This window comes from Crinia signifera, chromosome 3, assembly GCF_055691185.1.
Source record: "Crinia signifera chromosome 3, ASM5569118v1, whole genome shotgun sequence".
NCBI lineage: Eukaryota > Metazoa > Chordata > Amphibia > Anura > Myobatrachidae > Crinia > Crinia signifera.
Genome location: NC_139219.1, coordinates 115,687,327 through 115,700,137, shown reverse-complemented (window position 1 = coordinate 115,700,137; position 12,811 = coordinate 115,687,327). Strand labels below are relative to the sequence as shown.

Sequence of the window (12,811 nt, the reverse complement as noted above, 5' to 3'; positions counted from 1 at the left end):
GAAGTTTTTCAAATACATACAGTAAATAGTAAACCTATAATTAAGGACAACATAGGCCCACTAACCGATATCACTGGAAAAAGTTTTACGGAGGATAAGGGAAAAGCAGAACTGTTAAATTAGTTATTTTCATCAGTGTTTACTAAGGGAGAGCAGACTGTGGAACGCACACATACCGCAAATGGGATGAACAAACCAGATCTCAATATTGATTTTCCTAGATTTTGCTAAAGCCTTCGACACCGTACCACACAAGAGGTTGATAAATAAAATGGAGGAACTGGGATTAGGGGCAAATATCTGTAGATGGGTAGGGATCTGTCTGTGTAATAGAGAACAAAGACTGGTCATGAACAGTGCCATATCAAATATGATACCAGTGAAGTGCCACAGGGTTCGGTTTTAGGGCCCATTTTATTTAACATTTTTATTAACGATATTGGGATGGGGTTACTCAGCAATATATCCATCTTTGCGGATGATACAAAACTGAGCAGAGTTATTAAATCATCAGATGTCACCACGCTTCAAAATGATCATGACGCTCTAGATGAGTGGGCAAAAAAGTGGATGATGAGGTAATGTGGACAAATGCAAGGTCATGCACCTTGGGAGACATAACCAGTGTGTTAGTTATAACCTAAGCGGGGATGAATTGGGTAATTCAGTACTCAAAAAGGATTTAGGAGTCCAAATAGACATCAAACTAGGGTGTAGTGCTCAATGTAATATAGCAACAAAAAAGGCCAACAAAACTCTAGCATGTATAAAAAGGGGCATGGAAACCAGGGACTCAAAAGTAATTATGCCTCTGTACAAATAATTGGTTAGACCGCACGTCGAATACGGAGTATAATTCTGGGCCCCACACTATAAAAAGGACATCATTGAAAAAATCCAAAGAAGAGCAACAAAGCTTATTAGGGGAATGGAGAATTTAAGCTACGAGGAAAAATTAAGCAATCTGGGACTATTTACACTAGAGAAGAAAGGTTTAAGGGGGGACATTCTCAATATGTATAAATACATTGGGGGCCAATATAAGGAACTGTCAAACACCCTTTTTTTCTGCTAGACAGGAATCTAGGACACGAGGGCACGAGTTTAGATTAGAAGAAGAAAGAATTTGTTCATCTAGATCTATTATAAACATATGTTGAACTAGATGGACCCAAGTCTTTATTCAGCCTCACCTATTATGTAACTATTTATTATTTATTTATTTATTTACAGTTTCTTATATAGCGCAGCAGATTCCATTGCGCTTTACAATAGTAAACAGTGATAAAACAAACTGGGTAACAACAGACAGACTTGGGGGTTAGAGAGCCCTGCTGCAAGCTTACAATCTATAGGGATATAGGAGGGAAACACAAGGACAGGCACCAGTAATAGCATAGCAGTCCCACCAAGTTACAAGTCCAGAAGGGAAGCTATAAAATACATAAGTGCCTCAGAGGGTTATGCTTGTGGTACTTAAACTATGTAACTATGGGGTTTATTCTAGTTCATTCTTTCTGACAAAATCCTTCTTAGATGGACAAAACCATGTGCACTGCAGGGGGGGCAGATGTAACATGTGCAGAGAGAATTAGATTTGGGTGAGTTATTTTGTTTCTGTGCAGGGAAAATACTGACTGCATGATTTTACACTTCAACATAGATCTCACTTTGAAAAAAAAAACCCCACCCAAATCTAATTCTCTCTGCACAAGTTACATCTGCCCCACCCGCAGTGCACATGGTTTTGTCCATCTAAGAAGGATTTTGTCAGAAAGAATGGACTAGAATAACCCCCTATGTGACTATGTAACTCTATGTGTTCCTCTTTCTCTATATCACAATGAATGCCTCGGCTCCTAATCTCCACATGTGTGCCTTTTTTCACCTGTACCATCTGTGCCATTGCCCCTCCCCCTTCATCAGTACCTCTGCTCATTTCCCTATATATTGTAATGTCTGTAAGTCTTTGATACTTTCTATATCCATACCTATTTCCTGCCCATCTGTGCCTCCTCCTATGTGTCCTTGCTCCCCATGTCATCTTTTCCTCTGCCACAATCTCCGTTTGTGAGGGAAGCCAACTCTCTCCTCCCCAATCTTACCTTGCTCATCTGTACCTCTGCTACCTCCTCGTATGTGCCTGTGTTTTCCCCTTCCATGGCTGGTGGCTACCATCAAAAGAGGTTAGGACAAAAAGAAACTGTCTACAGAGCCATATAATGAATCTGAAACATGGCGGGTAAGCACAATACACACACACATATATATGGCCTTTGGCGATGGGCTGCAAGCTTAAATGCATTGATCAATTCATGAACTAAAACCCCATTATTTATTTAATTGATTATTTGAATGTTAAGGTGAGTTAGTTTGTTGTAGTGAGTGCTGGGCCCCCTGTGTTTGTATTTACTAGAGTGTGTGGTCACAGGCCACTGCACCCCATCCTGGGAAGTGGGTGCTGTTTGCACCTCATTCTTAGGAATGGTGAGTGTGTTGGTACTTCTATATATTTGGGTTGATTTTTAATTAACCTCTGTTACTGTGATCATAGCTTTCTCATGCACCCTAGATAAGCTCATTTACCTGAAACCTGTGACAGCTGCCCCTTTAATACTAATTCAGGTGCTGTGTTTGGGATTGTCTCACCTTTAAAAGCCATAAGGTACATGGCAGTTGAGCATTAACCCAGAAAAAAACACATGTTCATTTTAGCTATGATGTGTAAGCAGTGGCCAGGTTCCCATGAAAACCAGTTGCTAGTGTAGGACTTGAAGTGAAATGGGGTCCCTTGGCGATGGGCTGCAAGCTTAAATGCATTGATCAATTCATGAACTAAAACCCCATTATTTATTTAATTGATTATTTGAATGTTAAGGTGAGTTAGTTTGTTGTAGTGAGTGCTGGGCCCCCTGTGTTTGTATTTACTAGAGTGTGTGGTCACAGGCCACTGCACCCCATCCTGGGAAGTGGGTGCTGTTTGCACCTCATTCTTAGGAATGGTGAATGTGTTGGTACTTCTGTATCTAATCTATATATATATATATATATATATATATATATATATATATATATATATATATATATATATATATATATATAACCAAGCAAGAAGGCACGTCACTCCGGGTCTGGTGTTAACAAACAGAATTTTACTGCGTAATGTCTACGCCGTTTCGGGCTGCGCCCGTCTTCAGGACATTAACAGTGGTGTACAGAAAAAGTGCAATAAATACCTTACCAGTATCGCAGGTTACTCCCTGCTGCCCGACGCTCACCGTCCGTGTCCCGCTGTCACTTCCGGACTCCCAGGCGGAAATGACATGGTGCCGGCTACAGGAGCCGTCAGGAGAAGGGCAACACTGTGGGCAAAACATTTACAAAAGTTAAATGGTGCAAAACATGGAATCTCGCTATTTCGCGAGCAAACGTGTATACAGTGCAAGCAGCAGTGTGCAAATAATCTTAAAATAACTCATAACAGATCTTGGTAAAAACAATGCGTACATTGAACTGTCCATTTTTATGTGAACAATAAAGTGCTTCGTGTATCAATTATAAGGCCACTAGATGGCAGTGTCAGCTGCTGTTATTTAATGGTGTCAGAATGGTGTATATAATACATATAAGGTCCCAAGGGACTAATCCAACTAAAGTGCTAGTGCCTTATATATAGAATGTTAAGTGAAAATTGGTTTATAAAGGAAACCACCTTCTGTGGTGGTCACTTGGCAGTTAAAAATTTGGTGCATTGGGCATAAATCCATCCCCCTCTACATAGGACCCTATTGCTGAATAAGGGGCATGATATTAAATCACAAATGTATAACTCCCTGTGGCCTCTGTTTAGGGACTCCCCAATATAAACAGAATTCTATCCCACCTGTTGTTGTTTGGTGTTTATAGGAAACAGTTAAAGTTAATGGCCTCATTTAGTCCCCCAGGGTTAACAGAGTTAAGGGTGTATATCCATCTGCTCTCTAAGCGGAGCAGTTGTCTGTCCCTGTCACCTCCACGGGGGGATGGGGGCACATGATCAATAATGCGGTACCGTAACTGCGCCATGCTATGTCGAGCCTGGGCATAGTGTCTGGCCACCGCTTGGTCACTGGTTCCTGATAACAACGCTGACCTGATGGCCATCCTGTGTTGGGCCATGCGTTCTTTAAACTGTCTGGCTGTCTTGCCCACGTAGTTTAACCCACATGGACAAAACAGCAAATAGACCACGTATTTTGAACTGCATGTGAGGGGATATTTAATTTTATAACTTTTCCCTGTTGTGGGATGTTTAAAACTATCCCCCGTCTCCATGTGGTTACATGTTGCACATCCCGTACATTTAAAACAGCCAGCTTTTCTGCTAAGAAAGTGCTGTGTGCTTGGTTTCGGGATCCTGCTAAGGTCAGTTTTGACCACTAGGTCACGAATGTTTGGACCTCTCTTGTAGCTGGGCATTAATTTGGTTTTATGCAGGCTTTTAAGATCTGGATCTGTGCTGATCATGGGCCACAGTGTCTTCACTTCCGTCACTATGTGTGGCGTCTGCGTGGAGTACTGCGTCACCCATGTCAACATGTCCGAGGTCTTATCATTAGATTTATCTTTTGACCTAAGTAATTGTTCCCTCGTTTTTTGGCAAGCACGGTCTCTAGCCTTGGACAGATCTTTTAATGGGTATCCCCTTAAATTTGTCTGTCATTTCATTGAGCTGTTGGTCACGCATTTGGATGTTACTATTGATGCGGCATACTCGTAGATATTGGGAGTATGGAAGACCTGATTTTGTGTGTGCCGGGTGGAAGCTGCCATGATGGAGTAAGTTGTTACGATCAGTCGTTTTTGTGAAGAGTTGGGTGTTAATGATTCCTCCCTCAATGGTGATCTGGACATCAAGAAATTGTATCATGTGTCTATCCAGTTTATACGTAAATTTCACCGGGCTAGCTGAGGCATTTTGGGTCTCTAGGCAGTCAATCAACATTTCCTGGGGTCCTGTCCAGAACACCAGGATGTTGTCAATATAACGACAATATAATGCAACATATTGTTGCATATCCGGTGTGAAGAAGATTTTTTTCTCTACACTGTACATATATGCATTTGCATATACCGGAGCTGCCGCGGAACCCATTGCACAACCCCTATTCTGATTAAAAAACTTTCCATCATGAGTAAAACAGTTGTGAGTGAGGGTGAACTTTAAAATGTCAAGGAAAAATTCAATGTCTGGTCCTGCATATTGACCACCACTTACAGGCCTGTATACAGATCATGGATACATACTTGAAGGATACCACCATGCTACTCCAAAAACTATCTAGCTTTGAACAAGGAGTAGAAAACCTAACCATGGCATGTATAGATGTATGCAGCCTCTACACATGCATCCCCCATGTGGAGGGAGTGGAGGCTGTTAAGTCACTCATCACGGGCAATGTGCAATATGCAGGACCAGACATTGAATTTTTCCTTGACATTTTAAAGTTCACCCTCACTCACAACTGTTTTACTCATGATGGAAAGTTTTTTAATCAGAATAGGGGTTGTGCAATGGGTTCCGCGGCAGCTCCGGTATATGCAAATGCATATATGTACAGTGTAGAGAAAAAAATCTTCTTCACACCGGATATGCAACAATATGTTGCATTATATTGTTGTTATATTGACGACATCCTGGTGTTCTGGACAGGACCCCAGGAAATGTTGATTGACTGCCTAGAGACCCAAAATGCCTCAGCTAGCCCGGTGAAATTTACGTATAAACTGGATAGACACATGATACAATTTCTTGATGTCCAGATCACCATTGAGGGAGGAATCATTAACACCCAACTCTTCACAAAAATGACTGATCGTAACAACTTACTCCATCATGGCAGCTTCCACCCGGCACACACAAAATCAGGTCTTCCATACTCCCAATATCTACGAGTATGCCGCATCAATAGTAACATCCAAATGCGTGACCAACAGCTCAATGAAATGACAGACAAATTTATACAAAGGGGATACCCATTAAAAGATCTGTCCAAGGCTAGAGACCGTGCTTGCCAAAAAACGAGGGAACAATTACTTAGGTCAAAAGATAAATCTAATGATAAGACCTCGGACATGTTGACATGGGTGATGCAGTACTCCACGCAGACGCCACACATAGGGCCTTATTTTGGTTCACTCTTTCTGACAAAATACTTCTTAGATGGACAAAACCATGTGCACTGCAGGGGGGCAGATGTAACATGTGCAGAGAGAATTAGATTTGGGTGAGTAATTTTGTTTCTGTGCAGGGAAAATACTGGCTGCTTTATTTTTACACTTCAATAAAGATCTCACTTTGAAGTAAAACCCCACCCAAATCTAACTCTCTGCACATTTTGCATATGCTCCCCTGCAGTGCACATGGTTTTGTCCATCTAAGAAGGATTTTGTCAGAAAGAGTGAACCAAAATAAGGCCCATAGTGACGGAAGTGAAGACACTGTGGCCCATGATCAGCACAGATACAGATCTTAAAAGCCTGCATAAAACCAAATTAATGCCCAGCTACAAGAGAGGTCCAAACATTCGTGACCTAGTGGTCAAAACTGACCTTAGCAGGATCCCGAAACCAAGCACACAGCACTTTCTTAGCAGAAAAGCTGGCTGTTTTAAATGTACGGGATGTGCAACATGTAACCACATGGAGACGGGGGATAGTTTTAAACATCCCACAACAGGGAAAAGTTATAAAATTAAATATCCCCTCACATGCAGTTCAAAATACGTGGTCTATTTGCTGTCTTGTCCATGTGGGTTAAACTACGTGGGCAAGACAGCCAGACAGTTTAAAGAACGCATGGCCCAACACAGGATGGCCATCAGGTCAGCGTTGTTATCAGGAACCAGTGACCAAGCGGTGGCCAGACACTATGCCCAGACTCGACATAGCATGGCGCAGTTACGGTACCGCATTATTGATCATGTGCCCCCATCCCCCCGTGGAGGTGACAGGGACAGACAACTGCTCCGCTTAGAGAGCAGATGGATATACACCCTTAACTCTGTTAACCCTGGGGGACTAAATGAGGCCATTAACTTTAACTGTTTCCTATAAACACCAAACAACAACAGGTGGGATAGAATTCTATTTATATTGGGGAGTCCCTAAACAGAGGCCACGGGGAGTTATACATTTGTGATTTAATATCATGCCCCTTATTCAGCAATAGGGTCCTATGTAGAGGGGGATGGATTTATGCCCAATGCACCAAATTTTTAACTGCCAAGTGACCACCACAGAAGGTGGTTTCCTTTATAAACCAATTTTCACTTAACATTCTATATATAAGGCACTAGCACTTTAGTTGGATTAGTCCCTTGGGACCTTATATGTATTATATACACCATTCTGACACCATTAAATAACAGCAGCTGACACTGCCATCTAGTGGCCTTATAATTGATACACGAAGCACTTTATTGTTCACATAAAAATGGACAGTTCAATGTACGCATTGTTTTTACCAAGATCTGTTATGAGTTATTTTAAGATTATTTGCACACTGCTGCTTGCACTGTATACACGTTTGCTCGCGAAATAGCGAGATTCCATGTTTTGCACCATTTAACTTTTGTAAATGTTTTGCCCACAGTGTTGCCCTTCTCCTGACGGCTCCTGTAGCCGGCACCATGTCATTTCCGCCTGGGAGTCCGGAAGTGACAGCGGGACACGGACGGTGAGCGTCGGGCAGCGGGGAGTAACCTGCGATACTGGTAAGGTATTTATTGCACTTTTTCTGTACACCACTGTTAATGTCCTGAAGACGGGCGCAGCCCGAAACGGCGTAGACATTACGCAGTAAAATTCTGTTTGTTAACACCAGACCCGGAGTAACGTGCCTTCTTGCTTGGTTATATTGGTGGGTGAGAAATCGCCCTCAGCACGGGCACCTGGGCAAGTATCTGAGCTGCCCCTGTCAGCGGAGGAGTTGCTGGACACCTGTCTATATATATATATATATATATATATATATATATATATATATATATATATATATATATATATATATATATATATATATATATATATAGAAAAAAAAGTCTCACTGTGAGGTGAGACAAAAGCACTCTCCACTAATTAAATAAATATCAGGGGAAAAAAAACTTCTGATGAATCAAAAACCAGCCACATCAATAAGCATAATCCTGAGCTATATGCTCCAACGTTTCGGTCACTAACCGTGACCTTTGTCAAGGAGTCTGTCAAGTCCAGCAGCAAAGTAAGGTGGTCACCAAGTTCAAAGAAAAAGACAACAGGGAATATCCACAGGATCAGGTGGCCCTGATCCTGTGGATATTCCCTGTTGTCTTTTTCTTTGAACGGCCACATTCCCAATTGATGCGTGTTAATCGTATCAATTCGGACCTTATTGTGGCTGAAATACAAATGGGCAACAGTGTTATGAAATTCAAGGAGCGTGGCTATGACTTACGTTTGTTGGCTGAGGCAAAATCTAAAGTGTCTAACATGGAGAGATTTACACTACTGGAGAAAAAAAACTTGTGTTAACACATACAGTATAATCAGGCCAGTCCCTTGATTAACAACATTTCTAAAAATTTGTGGCCATTAGTTCAACCTGACCCCGAGCTCCCTCTTCAATCTACCAAGTTGCTCACTTGCTACAAACGGGGCCGAAATTTGCGGGATACCCTGGTAAGAACTAATTGTAATAGGTAAGACAGAACAGGCATTTAAAGAAAGGATGACAGCACACCCTTCTGCCATAAAAAAAAGCCCTTGAAAAGGGCACCAGTGACCAACCAGTGGCAAGAATTTTTTGCACTGCTGGTCATGGTGTTGCCAAGCTCAAATACAGAATGATAGACCACATACTCCTCTCGTTACGTGGTGGTGATCGTGGCTTGAAACTTATTCAGTGTGAAGCAAGGTGGATAATGAAATTGGGCACGGTGATGCCGGGTGGTCTAAATGAGTACTCAGGCATCAGTGCTCTTATCAATAGTTAAAATATTATCACAATAATAATCATGTATTGAGCCTTTTATGCAAATTTGCCTGGGGGTACCTATAGTAGACTGGGCTGTTTATATAACTGAATCTCATGATGTATGTAGTTTTTAGTTTTTTTTTGTTTTTTTTTTAATCATGAGAATAATTTGTATATTCTTGGAATTGGTTTATAGTAGATGATTTACAGGAGTATTGTGTTGTTGTCTTTCTCTTTCATTCTTCATTATTACGCTTTAGGACTTGTTTATTTTTTGAGTTCTAGTTCAATGCTAAGTATTATCAAACAATGCCAGATGAGTTTTGTAAGGTTTCTTATTATGAGTTTTGTAAGGTTTCGTGTTATTCCCGCTAGTGATAGCGTTTTTATGTATATGTTTTCAATGTGTTGTTGTTATGATCGGGTATCCATGGTGATGCCATCCACACAGGATGCATCACGTGGTCCCGCTGTCATTACCTGACGTCATTGGTGTGCACACACTCCAGGAAGTGCTGTGCAGCCAGAGGTGGGAATCTACGTGTCTTGTGATATAAGGTATGTGCATTTGTGGTCTGTTTTTAAGCCTGATGAAAATGCCTATAGGGCATTGAAACGTGGCCTAAATAAAAGTTAAGTATATATATATATATATGGGTACACAAGAGAGAGAGAAGATTTCAGCGCCAAGATATATATACTTGTATACAGAAGGATATTAGTACTTCTAAAAAAGTTCTGGGTGTTCTATTACACCTCAACAAGAAATCTATGTATATAAAACACTCCCCACTCAAAAAAATTGGGTGTCAGCACGAGTCCAAAGCCAGACGTTGGTGAACCGTCTGTATAGGGTAGAAATTTTTGGGGAACTAATTTTTTGGAACTCGGCGATCGGTTTTATAGGTACAATAAGAAATTAAAATCAAATATTTCAAAAAGATGTCAGAAATTTATTTTAACAAAGGGAAGGGGGGTATTTGTACAACACGTAATGAAACAATAGAGGTAATATACTCTAAAAATATATACGGTGCTCAGCAATAAAAAGAATCCCTAAAATATGCTGTAAAACACAATAAAATCTGCTCGGCTAAAATAAGAGCCCTGTCAATGCATTCATATGATCATAAAAACGGGAACATAAAAATGAAGGTAAAAGATATGGAAAATCGCTTAGCTTTTGAGAGGAAACAAGGTTAAAAGCTGCCCGACATGTTTCGTCTAAACAGACTTCCTCAGGGGGTGTGGACAAACTGGTAGGAGCTGATATTTATGGTATGGGACATGCTTACATCACTTCCTGTCCCTCAATTAAAAACTATAGCAATTAGCGCATGTATAAAAGCGTTCTGAAGGTGGGTCATAATATAGTTAATAAATACAGTGGTAGTCCGTCATTAGGACCAACTTAGCCCGCTATCCGATTAGCAAAAGTACGTTAATTGACCTTCAATAGGTCTAATTGCTTTACGTGGGTACGGAACAGCGGGGCGGTACGTCACATCCGCCCCACTTCCGCCCCACATCCGCCGTCAGCCAGGAGATCAGTGCGCCTGTGTGTGATTCATGTGGTACGCTCCGTCTACCCTCCGGCTTGTCTCTCACTCCTCTGTGCGGCTTGGGACGGTCACGTGGTGTCTCCCATTGCGCTGTGACAGAGTCATATGGTTGCTAGGCGACCTCTCATGTTTAGCAGCATTTTCTTTACTGCGTGTCACTCGTCGTAATTTTCTCGTGAGTATAGGATTTTTGATGATTGGTATGGGGAGAGGGAGAGATAACATCAGTGCATTACTGATCACAGCAGGAATACATAGTAGAAGACAGGCTGGTGATGGTGCTTTGAAAGGAGTGAATAAATATATCATACATACCCCATTAAATAAATAATGATTAAAATGAATCAAAACATAATTATGTTTAAGAAAGTATAATATAGTAAATATTAAGGAGGGGATAACTCCTAATAATATACATATAATGAAATCATATAAGTGATAAGCTAATATTTGTTATTGCATGGTATTTGCATACAAGACTAGTATGCTAATCCGACTAGGAAAAATACAGGGAAGGGTATATAAGCTGATCCGGTCATATAGATACAGTTGAGTAGACCTGGTGAGGATTATTTCATGGTTGCCTCCATATGTGTGTCCCTGTTCAACCTTAGATTACAGCACCTGGTCTTCTTTGGAGGTGCCCCTTCCAAGTACTGGCCAGGCCTAACACTGCTTAGCTTCCAAGATCGGACGTAGTTGGGCGTCCCAGTGTAGTATGGCTGTATGGAGGTGAACTATTATGGGCACTGGAAGGTCATGTATTACACCTCTTGAGTCTCTCTCATTGTTGTGTATTATCTTATTATGGATGTAAGCAGCGTGACGAACCTTTTACTGGGGTAGGAATAATCCTCACAACGCCCATAAATATCCAGGTATTTATTTTTACAGGAAAGGTGCTATTTCGTAGTTATCATTGAAGCCGTCCGGGTTCAGTGTATTCAATTCAAAGATCCAGAACATTTCTCGGCGTGAGAGCAGGTTGGAAAGGTCACCGCCTCTTACTCCCAAAGTCACATGTTCTATTCCTTTGTAGGTCAATTTCTCTGGGTCGGAGTTATGGTGTTCTAAGAAATGTTGTGAGATAATGTGGGTTTGGACCTTGTTCTTTATATTTCTCACATGTTCTTGGATCCTGGTCTTCAGCGTTCTCTTGGTTTTTCCAATGTATTGGGTACCACAAGGGCATTCCAATACATATATCACTGAGGTAGTCATGCAGTTGATGAATTGTTTTATTTTGAAGTCTTTCGTCTTTTCTTTGTTTTGGAAGAATCTCCTGTTTGGATGAAGCAGTTTGCAAATGTTGCAATGGCCGCACTTAAAACTTCCTACACATTTCGGCATAATTTTGGACGTGGTATTTTCTTCTCGTAGCATGCTGGGTGCCAGTATGTCCTTAAGGTTCTTAGATTTTCTGTATACGACCTGCGGGTGGGTAGGTAGGTGCTCCTTGAGGACTGGGTCCATCATTAATATGCCCCAGTGTTTTGTTAGGGCCGTTTTGATGTTTTTCTCGTGGCAATTGTACGTGGTGACAAACTTGATAACTACGAAATAGCACCCTTTCCTGTAAAAATAAATACCTGGATATTTATGGGCGTTGTGAGGATTATTCCTACCCCAGTAAGGTTCGTCACGCTGCTTACATCCATAATAAGATAATACACAACAATGAGAGAGACTCAAGAGGTGTAATACATGACCTTCCAGTGCCCATAATAGTTCACCTCCATACAGCCATACTACACTGGGACGCCCAACTACGTCCGATCTTGGAAGCTAAGCAGTGTTAGGCCTGGCCAGTACTTGGAAGGGGCACCTCCAAAGAAGACCAGGTGCTGTAATCTAAGGTTGAACAGGGACACACATATGGAGGCAACCATGAAATAATCCTCACCAGGTCTACTCAACTGTATCTATATGACCGGATCAGCTTATATACCCTTCCCTGTATTTTTCCTAGTCGGATTAGCATACTAGTCTTGTATGCAAATACCATGCAATAACAAATATTAGCTTATCACTTATATGATTTCATTATATGTATATTATTAGGAGTTATCCCCTCCTTAATATTTACTATATTATACTTTCTTAAACATAATTATGTTTTGATTCATTTTAATCATTATTTATTTAATGGGGTATGTATGATATATTTATTCACTCCTTTCAAAGCACCATCACCAGCCTGTCTTCTACTATGTATTCCTGCTGTGATCAGTAATGCACTGATGTTATCTCTCCCTCT

General features: G+C 41.1%; 2 pseudogenes; one reads left to right on the top strand and one right to left on the bottom strand.

Annotated features, from left to right (window-relative positions):
- Positions 1-11,166: 11,166 nt before the first annotated feature.
- On the bottom strand, positions 11,167-11,284 carry LOC146065622 (5S ribosomal RNA; annotated as a pseudogene).
- A 1,005-nt stretch (positions 11,285-12,289) lies between these two features.
- Positions 12,290-12,407, top strand: LOC146065610 (5S ribosomal RNA; annotated as a pseudogene).
- The last annotated feature ends 404 nt before the right edge of the window (positions 12,408-12,811 follow it).